The 10,337-nt window shown below is 52.4% G+C and overlaps 1 protein-coding gene across 2 annotated transcripts in view; it reads left to right on the top strand.

Annotated features, from left to right (window-relative positions):
- The first annotated feature begins 2,649 nt into the window (after positions 1-2,649).
- The window catches only part of SPRY4 (sprouty RTK signaling antagonist 4), a 15,633-nt gene continuing 7,945 nt past the window's right edge, over positions 2,650-10,337 (top strand). The window contains exon 1 of one of the 2 annotated variants that reach the window (XM_017532278.2): positions 2,650-2,899. The gene's annotated coding sequence lies outside the window, so the exon portion shown is untranslated. Of the gene's footprint in view, positions 2,900-4,412; positions 4,543-10,337 lie in introns of those variants that run through there. The other variant, XM_017532279.2, reaches the window with a different exon arrangement.

The raw sequence follows: 10,337 nt of genomic DNA, 5'->3' as shown, positions 1-10,337 counted from the left end.
CTCTCCAGTCTTCCCGAAGATTGACTTCTCAGTCTTCAGGTCTCAACTCACAACAACAAGCCGCCCTTTCAGAGACATTCCCTGATGACCAAGTCCGAATCAGCTTCTTCCACCATCCCCCGCCTCGCCCCCAAGCAACATATCCCAGAGAAAGCTCATTTCCCTTCTAGCACTTACAACCTTGCATTGCAGTCAGTCTTTTCAAAAGACTGTGAGCTTCACAAGGGCAGGAAGGGCTGTCTGTCCCTCACCACTGAATCTCTGCAGTCAGGGCAGGCCCCATTACAGAATCTATCAATGAATAAGTGAGTGAATGAATGAATAAATTTTTCATAACTGCTGCTCCAGACCATTTCTCAGCTGAGGTTTGAAGCACAACCAGAATATGACCTCCAGAGCCCCCCTAGACACTCTGAATCACGCTGTACTTAAGCATCAGAGGCCCCTCCCAGCTCAAGACTAGGAGCTCCTTCTCCACACCACAGGCTGGGGTCTCCTCGCCTCCTCTTTCAGGGAAGCTGAGAAAGACTATGAAATGGAATCCTGTCTGTCTCTTGGACAGTTCTCTAACAAAGAAAACAGGACAGCAACCCCTCTCCTCGCGGATCCTCCAATCCTCCTTTTCTGCCATAGATTTAAGATTTATTCCCATCCTTCTAATTGTTTCAGCAAGGGCCATAGGTGAGCACCAGCTGGAAAATTACTGCTTCAACTTTCATTGTTTAAAATGCTTAAATGACATGCAAGAAACAGGTTTTTAGGTCTGCGATGCTGGGAAGGGTTGGTAGCAAAGTAGAGCCAGGTTGCAAAGACCTAGAAAATCAGTGCTACAATTTATTAGCTCTTCCATATACCCAATGCAGGACCCCTGGCCTCAGTTTCTACAGCTGACAAATGGAGAGGGTGATATTGAACTTCATCACTCCTAAAGGGAAGTCTGGAGGGCTGTACCCATTGTTCTGGGCAAGGGTTCTCGTGGTCTTAGAGGAAGGTCTTGCCCCTGAAAGGAAGGCTGAGGTTCCCTAGGGAGAGTCTGCTGTGCCCTCAGGAGCTGGGTAAGTAACACGGAGAGGTGAGTCCGAATGGTGAGAAGGCATTTTAGACTAGGACTCGGTGACCTTGGGTTTTGGTCTGGGCTGCCTGTCTCGAGAGTTCCAGCCCCAGACCTAGGCCAGACCTCAGCCCTGAGCTGGGAGCCTTTCATTGGTTCCTCTGACAACAGCCAAGCACAATCCTATAGTGGCGTAGGAAGAAAAAGACTGCCACACAATCTCCCGGTGAGGCCAGAACAGCGGCAAGACAAACCTTGCAGGGGACTCAGGGCCAAGCCCTGGCCCAGACCCTGCTCTTATCCACGCATCAAAGCCACCCCTTGCCCCGGACTTCCCGGAGGCTACAGGCTCCTCGGTTCTAGGGAGGAGCAGAGCCAGCCGCGAGGGCTCCCCGCCTTCCTGGAGTCAAGCCATTAGGCGGGGGCTTTTCTTTTCACCAGCTTGAGCTGATCCTCACCCCCGCCCCTCAACGCCACCATCATTAACAGCAAAGAAAAGATCCCCAGCCATTTCCATTTCCTCTGCGGCTCAAGAGCCCTGCTGTTATTTAATCCTGAGGCCACCCCGGCAGCATCCTCGGCGCAGCCGGCTCCACCCATCCACCTGGCCAGTTCTCGGCCGTTCCCACTTCCCCGGAGGGGAGGCTGGCGAGAGGTTGGGAGATTCGGGAAAGGCGCCTACACCAGCAAAGGGCCATGGGCCTTCAGTGGACCGAGGCTCCTTAGGCCAGCGTCCTGTGAGGGCTGGGAAACCGACTGGGACAGAGAGAGGACACCTAGCTAGGGCGGCAGAGGGCGGGCAGACGCTCGGGCACTGCGGACATAACACTGGGGCGGGGGGCAGGGGGAACGCTGGGAGGCGAGGGCCAGGCTTCCTCCGGTTGAGTTGCCAGAATCGCCCCGGGGGGTACTGGAGCCGGAAGAGGCCTGGGCCCAGTCACTGTCTACACCCAAGAAGTGGGGGGAGGGGCGGCCAGCACTCACAAGAGATTCAACCTCAGGAAAAGGAACCAGATTCACTCACCAACCCCTACTGCACCCTTTGATATGGATGATGGACATTTTCTTAATTTTTGGTAAACGCAGCTTCGAGAGCCCTCCCCACTGGCGTCACTGGTCTAGAGAAAGAGAAGGCCCCCAGCAGGGGTCCTCCAGTCCCCCCTTTTGACTGCCTGCGGGGGGCAGAGATCCCCAGATCTAGGTGTGTCCTCCCCCACCCTGCTCTCAACCGTGGATCCGGAGGCCGCAGTGCCCCCCGCCCCCCAGGGACACTGACGGTTCCAGCCCAGGCCCGCAGTGGCGTGAAGGTGGCCTTTACCTCCTCTCGCAGGCTGGGAGGGGGTGCAGCCCGCGCAGCTGGCCCAGCTGCAGCAGTCGCCGCCGCCCTCCATTCATTAAAAAAAAAAAAAAAAAAAAAGCAACAACAATCTCCACTGGAACCTCCACCCCTCTTTGTAAAAGAGCGACGGCTCCTGATAGAGCTAGAGCCAGTCCCAGCAATCACGGGTTAAGATCTTTTCCCGCCCCCCATTCATAAAAAAAGGAGAGCAGCGCATGCGCGCTCCAGGTCTCTTGTGCCCACCCATTCATAGAATCGCGAAAGACGCGCTTGCGCACTGGAGCTCCCTTCCCTCCCATTCATAAAAAAGCCATTTTCCCAGGCAGTGGTTGCAACATCGCCGCGGAGGTAGCAAGCGGAGCTGACAGCGCGGAGCTGGCGCTGTGGAGCGCAGGGAGCCTTGCCGGTTCCTCCGGCCGGCGTCTGCGAGTACAGCGGCTGCTGACCTGCTCCGGCTCCGGGATTTACACAGACGTGGGGCGATGCTTGTGACCCTGAAGCTCCTCAAAGTAAGTCCGTGGCCGGTTTTGGGATCTGAAACTGCCCCGTGTGAGCCGCGACGCGACTCCCCCTTGGGCTGGGGCAAATGGTGCGCTATTTCTAGGCGCGCCTCAGTGTTCCTTCCCTCAGCCTGCGCCTCCTTGAGTCGCTGCGGTGCGCCGCAGCTCCCTGACGCCCTCGGTCCGGCCGGCACGGCGCCGGGGGTGTTCACAGCCTGGCACCGCCGTTTCCGACCCCTGGGCATTGCCAAGCCCGGCTTCCCCGCCCTCTGAGACTCGGGAAGCCCCGTGCGTGTCCCGGGAGTTTGCCTCTGGCCTGGCCTCTTTCCTCCTTTTGCCACTACCCTCCTCGAGCGCTGGAACGGGCGGCTCTGGGCTTGGTCAGGAGCCACCGTTTGGGTCGGGGGGCGCCCTCACTCTGGGCGACTCGCCCTCACTCTGGGCGACTCGCCCACCTCCCAGCTCGGTGCCCACGGTGCCAGCTTTGCCGTGTATCTCTCAGCCCGCCGCAGCGGCCTATGCTCGACGTAGATTTTTCCTTTCTCTTTGGAGCTGTGACGGACTGGATTCCCTCCCCTTCTGCCTCTCCCTCGATGGTCAGCGAGGGGCTGGCTCAGGACTGGGCATTTCTGCTCCCTCTCCTTGGCGAGGCGGTTCCTCGCCGTCTGACCTTTGCTCCGCTGCCGCATTTTATGCTGTGCAACTGCCTTGCAGTTGCCGTTTTCTTGCCTGGCCTCCGTAGGGCCTGAGGCTCCTCGGCCACCCTGTACCTCCCTATTCCCGGGCACCAAGTTGTGCCAGGCCCCGGGGACCCCAGGCCGTGCCAGGGCTGTGGTGGGGGCTGAAGGTGCGTTTACATAACGCCAGGCGTGTGGGAGCTGGAGGAATAGGTTGCGAACGTAGGAGAGATAAGGCTCCTACGTTCCCTCCTTTCTTCTTGGTGGTACCAAGCTTGACATCACAAAGAAGAGAGAAGGATAGAGACGGTACGTGCTGAAAAATTCTGAATCTCCAAGACCCCGGGGACAGTGAGCAGGGTGAGGGCGGGTTTGGCTGGCCAGGGCAGCTGGAGCTTGGCTCCATCACTGGGGCCAAGGCTGTGCCCAGTTCCCCTTCCATGCAGATGATCAAAAAGCATTTAGACACCAGCTGCTCTTGTGCAAGAAGGTTTCTCAATTCTCCTTGATTGGGGGCAGGGGGTTGTGGGCAGAAGAGGCAAGAGAGACGGAAAATGGCTGCATGGCTTGTAGGGCTAAGGGATGGACAAGAGAGGCGAAATGGGCTGGAGGGACTAGGTGGTAGGCAGAGGGGCGAGCTGCTGACTGCCTCTTTCACCAGCTGCTGGAGGGGCATCCATATTGCTAGGCCTCGGTGAGGGCAGGAGGCCGCCTTCTGGTGCAGCAAGGCTCCGGGTACCCCCCAGCTTGGTTAGTGCTGGAAAGAAGAGTGTACAGTGGGGTGCCCAAACCTAGTGGCAGCCCCTTCTTTCCTGCCTCCTAATCAGTGGCATGATTCTCTCCAATTTTGAGAGAGGCCAGACACTCTAGAGACCAGAGAACTTGCGGAGGGGTGGGAGCAAGCACTTGTCTGTCTCTGTAGCTGACCGTAGCACTAACGTCTCTGACAAGCCTCTCGGGATTCAAAGCTGGAAGGTACAAGGCCCAGAGCAGTTGGGGAACTGTGGGTTTATCAATCTCTTAATGAGCTCGGTCTGGCCTGAGGCCCTACCCAATATTGCACTGGTGAATTTCACAATGTTCAGAGATCTCCAGATCTTCACACAAATGGAGCATAAACGTCTCTGAAATTTTCAGCCTTTTTTTTTTTTTTTTTTTTTNTTTTAGTAGAGACGGGGTTTCACCGTGTTGACCAGGATGGTCTCGATCTCTTGACCTCGTGATCCACCCGCCTCGGCCTCCCAAAGTGCTGGGATTACAGGCTTGAGCCACCGCGCCCGGCCCTTCTTTTTTCTTAATAAAGATGGGGTTTCACCATGTTGGTCAGGCTGGTCTTGAACTCCCAACCTCAGGTGATCCACCCTCCTTGGCCTCCAGAGTACTTGGATTACAGGCGTGAGCCACCACGCCCGGCCTTTTTTTTTTTTTTTTTTTTTTTAAAGTGCGGATGTCAGGAGGACTAGAAAAGGTAGGTCTGAGGTTAAAGATTTCCCTTTATCTCTCCCTCTCTGTCTCCCAGAAGGGTGGGAAAGAACTAGTGAAGATGTCCAGTGTGAAATCACATTTACTCTTTCCTATCCCTTGGGAGGGTCCTCACGCGCTGCCAGGCTCCAGACAAATCCTAATGTGGTGAACAGCGCACACACTTACCAACCGAGCCGTGTGGCCAGTACAGGTGTAGGGTGGGGATTTTAGTAGCATATTTCTGAAATCTCAGAGGACAAATATTGGTCACCTACAGTAAGGAGACTTTAAAGGCATCTGTTGGTTATGAGAGTCACTCCCTTTTGGTGGAGTGTAAATGGCCTCTTGCCCTTGGCCCTCCTGCCCAGCCCCAAGATCTTTTCCAGATCACCCTCTGAAATGGCCACATCTTACTATAAAGCTTTAGTTAAGGCTGGTGGGAGGAGACAGAACACATAGCAGGGCAGAAGCTATGGACAGGTGGAAATTTGGAGCTTACGGATGTAATTGTTATTTATTTATTTTTTTGAGACGGAGTCTTGCTCTGTCACCCAGGCTGGAGTGCAGTGGTGCAATCTTGGCTCACTGCAACCTCCACCCACCAGGGTCTAACGATTCTCCTGCCTCAGCCTCCCAAGTAGCTGGAATTACAGATGTGCGCCACCAAGCCCAGATACTTTTTGTATTTTTAGTAGAGACTGGGTTTCACCATGTTGGCCAGGCTGATCTTGAGCTCCTGACCTCATGATCCACCCACCTCGGCCTCCCAAAGTGCTGGGGTTACAGGCAAGAGCCACCCTGCCTGGCCTCGGCCTCCCAAAGTGCTGGGGTTACAGGCAAGAGCCACCCTGCCTGGCCTTGGATGCATTTTTTTTTTTTTTTTTTGGAGACGGGGTTTCACCATATTGCTGGCTGGTCTCGAACTCCTGACCCTGTGATCCACCCGCCTCAGCCTCCCAAAGTGCTGGGAATACAGGTGTGAGCCACCGCACCCAGCTTCGGATGCCATTTTTATCTGCATCCTCCCAGAATTGGAGAAGAGATGTAGCTCTTTGGAAATCTGTCCTGCCCAGTTCACACCCATGACGCCCCCAACTTTGTTAAACCTGTGCCCAGAGGTTTGGCTGACATTCAAGAATAATAAATGAAAGCAGCCTTTCAGTGCAAAATTTGAAAATCAGTGATTTAAAAATTAAGAGAGGAATAAAACCCATTAATACTTCCAGAAGTGACCTTTGAGCTGTGTTGCTCTGGGATTTAATACTTTGGGACCATATGTGGGGATTCTAGTTTCCAGTGCTGAAAGTCTCGAGGTGTGACAACTTCTAACTCCGAGATCTGGGCCTCCACAGCGTTTTTCTATCCTTGGGCTATCCTGTTAATTAGGGCCTGGGTGTTAGTGCCAAGGAGGCCTAGGAGGGAGCCCTCCCTCTTTATTCAGAAAAGTCCAGTGTTTCTTGGAGAATCATAGTGTTCAGTTTGGTTCTAAATCCAGAGTGTCTGTCATCTGGCCTCTACTTGGGTAGCAGTTCCCTTGTGATGACAGCCTGGCTAAGAATTCTCACCCAGGCCTCTGAATTTGGAGATAAAGTTGAAAATTTGGGGTTTTGTATGCAGACACGACCGAGGTTTTGAGGAAGGGAAAAATGGCTGGAGCAGAGAAGGTTCTATCTTATGGCCAACCTATATCTCCCTGAGGGGAGAAAGCAGTGACTCGTTAGAATACATTTTTGCTCTTTGAAAAGAGCCAGAGGAAGGTGATTGAACAACATAAGGAAAGCTGTATTGCTCCTTCCAGACCAAGCCAGGAGCCAGGAGAGAGCAGATGAGTGATTAGGCAAACCTGCTAAGCATGGCCTTAGTTTCCCCATCTTTATAGTAGAGAAAACAAACTCCTCCCAAGGGGCCAGGGGCCAGCAGAGCTGCTAGTGAGCAGCCAGGATGAGGGCCAGGCTCATTTTGATTCCTGGGCTCCTAGGAGGAGGGCCTAGCTTTAACGGTGCCCCCTTCCTGCACAGGAGGTGTGGGGTGTTGCATGATGTAAGAGGCGGGGTATTCTTGGCTCTCAGGGGTTTGGGGCCACCCTGCAGATCCGGACAGCTGACAAGGCTGGGGAATGTATCCGGGACATGTGGCTGGGCTTAAGAGGCTCCACAGTTCAGCTGTGATCACGATTGTTCTTTCCAAGGACAGGCCCCAGTCAGTGAAGGAAGCAAGGGCACAGGGGAGGGAGCACAGATGTGCTGGATCTAGCGGAGGAGGGAAGGGGCCCTTTGGGGCAGGTGGCCACTTGCAGAAGAGTGGTTTCCCTTGTCAGTGGTCTTTCTTTTTCTGGTTAGGGGAAGGGAAAGTCATTTCCTGCTCCTGTCCCAGAAGTAAGCTAAAATCTATTATTGTAAGTTCATTTCTTGGTGGAGGTTAAGGAGACAAATAATAAGATCTTAGTGTCTGTGGGAGGAAGCCCTGCCCTGGGGGGTCTAGGGTTCTGGTCCCACCCAGATCTTGACTTGGCCAGTAGTTCCCAAACCATACCAGTGGTTAACAGGCTCCTTCTGACTCCTTCTTTACTGACTCTTGACTTCTAATCCTTCTTTCTGGGAATCTGAGCAGACAATTAAGGGGGTAATACAGTGAAGCAGAAATTTGAAGCTGATTAAATAGCCCAAAGCTGAAGTCCAGCAAGATTCCCACCCTTCCTGTGCTGGGGCTTTGGAGCTCAGCTGACTGATTGTGAAAGAGGGAAGAGAAGAAGAGGGATGAGAACTGATAACTGGTGATGGGATGCAGTGATGAAAAGCAACTGTTTTCTTTTGGGGTCTCTAACAGATTATGAGCAGAGGTGAACTTCTTCGTGCTGGTGCTGAGGGTAGGGAGGTGGGGGAGGGAAGAAGGATTTGCAGGCAAATCCAGCTGCCCAAATGTTCCTCTATTCTCCCACTGGGGCCACTCTCAGCAGATTGTCTTTCTTCCTAGGGTATAGGGAGGGGCAAGTCCTCCGCCTCCCTCAGCATCCCTCCCCTTCTTTTTAAAGTCCTTTTAAAGCAATAAGTCATCATTTAGTTGTAGCTTAATTAGCTAAACTGGGATATTGTCACAAAGAACCAAGCAATATTGGTGGGCAGGCTCTCTGGCAGCCTAGAGACCTTTCTTCTGAGTTTTTAAAGGGTTAAACAACCTTCACTGAAAGAACCCGCTGAGACTGAATGGGGCAGTGCTCAAGCTACCTAATCATGCACAGCCTCTTGCCAGTTTGTCATTAGCTGACCTGTAGCTTGCAAAGTACAACTGTCAGTTTTTCCCAGTATTTCTCAACTCACCTTCCTGGGATAAGTCTAGGGGAGGGTGAGGGTGGGTGGGATTAGGCATCCTGCTAATTGTGTCGACATTTAATGTACCTCTTGACTCTTTACAGCCAGCCTGTATTGAGCGGTCTGCAGCCTGATGCTCAGCCCCTCCTCACAGGTACAAATGCAGTGAGTGTCAGACTGGCTGGCTCTGGGCTCCCAGACCCGCCAAGCAGCAAATACAGGGTTGTGTGCTCTGGGGTTTTTGATATCCCACTGATTCCGTATCCTAGGACTCTCTGTGCCCTGGCTCCTTCCCCTCCTCACAGACCTGGGCCAGGGAGCCCCATCAATGTAGATGGGGAGGAATAGAGATTCCTTTCCACCCCAGGATTACCTTTTGGAGACTGCTTTGTAATAAACTCCTACAAGTGAGATTCATTCAACTATGAGAAAACTAAAAATGAAACCACTTTTAAAACGGGGTGATGGCACAGAATTGGGAGTGAAGAGAACTTGAGCTCAGAGCCTTCAATGAGAGAGATTACAAACCCCCTGCAGCCTTCACGCTCCACACTGACAATTCCCCTACGTGGGGTTCAGGCTTTTCTTCCCTGATGGTTGCATTGCAGACCCCAGGATATTCTGATGATGATCCGTGAGGGCTGGAGGGATCCATGGTTGTGAAAGTGACGGTACTTCATGCCTTTCTGTGAATTCCCAGAGGTTGTGGAGGGCTTTTGCAAGTCATTGTAAATCAGGGCTGAATGGTTAGTATTTCAGCCTCTGAAGCCTCTGCTGTCTTGGTTCAAATCCTGCTCTCATCACTTGGTAGCTCTATGACCCTCTGTGCTTCCATCTCTTCCTCTGTAAAATGGGTACTGTCTTGGAAGTATGGTGAGGATTAAACGAGAAAATAAAATCGCTGAGGGCTTAGAATGGAGCCTGGTACCAAGAAATGTTTCGTAAATATTAGCTGCTTCCATAATTATTATTTATTATTATTAGAAGGTTGAGTGGAGGTAAAAGTCCCTTCCCTCCTGCCAATTTGTAAGAGTACCACCTAAACTTGATAGAGGTGCTTCCTTGGCTAAGTGGAGTGCTGGCTTTGTTTCTCTGTCCAGTGTCTTCCAAATTGGCCATCAGTCTCTTCCAAACTGCCTAAATGAGGCAAATCCTCCTCTCTCCTATTTATATTATAAATCTCTTCCTTCCTTGCAGGGGAAGCAGAGAGCACATATTAAACTGCACTTAAGATTGTCAGCGTTGCTCAGAGTAGAGGGTGGGTGTTTCTCAGTGAGTAGAGATTGATCTTCCAGATCAACTTAGAGTCGGTTTTTTTCTTTTTCTTTTCTTTTTTTTTAATTTGAGATGGAATTTCACTCTTGTTGCCCAGGCTGGAGTACAGTGGCGCAATATCAGCTCACTGCAACCTCCGCCTCCTGGGTTCAAGCGATTCTCCTGCCTCAGCCTCCCAAGTAGCTGGGATTACAGGTACCTGCCACCATGCCCAGCTACTTTTTGTATTTTTAGTAGAGAAGAGGTTTCACCATGTTGGCCAGGCTGGTCTTGAACTGCTGACCTCAGATGATCCACCCATCTCGGCCTCCCAAAGTGCTGGGATTATAGGCGTGAGCCACCGTGCCTGGCTGGTTTTTCTTTTTTCTTTCTTTTCTCTCTCTTTCTCTCCCGGTTTTTCTTTTTCTTTCTTTTCTTTCTCCTTTCATCCCTCCCTCCCTTGCTCTGTCGCCCAGGCTAGAGTGCAGCGGCGTGATGTTGGCCCACTGCAACCTCTGCCTCCTGGGTTCAAGCAACTCTCCTGCCTCAGCCTCCCAAGTAGCAGGGATTCCAGGCACCTGCCACCATGCCCAGCTAATTTTTGTATTTTTGGTAGAGATGGGGTTTTATCCTGTTGGTCAGGCTGGTCTCAAACTCCTGACCTCAAGTGATCCGCCTGCCTTAACCTCCAAAATGTTGGGATTACAAGCGCCTGGACTTGTTTCTTTTCTTTCTTCTTTCTCT

The sequence above is a fragment of the Cebus imitator genome, unplaced genomic scaffold (assembly GCF_001604975.1).
Source record: "Cebus imitator isolate Cc_AM_T3 unplaced genomic scaffold, Cebus_imitator-1.0 Scaffold76, whole genome shotgun sequence".
Lineage (NCBI taxonomy): Eukaryota > Metazoa > Chordata > Mammalia > Primates > Cebidae > Cebus > Cebus imitator.
Note: the sequence above shows the minus strand (reverse complement) of the source record. Positions and strands in the feature narration are given on the sequence as shown.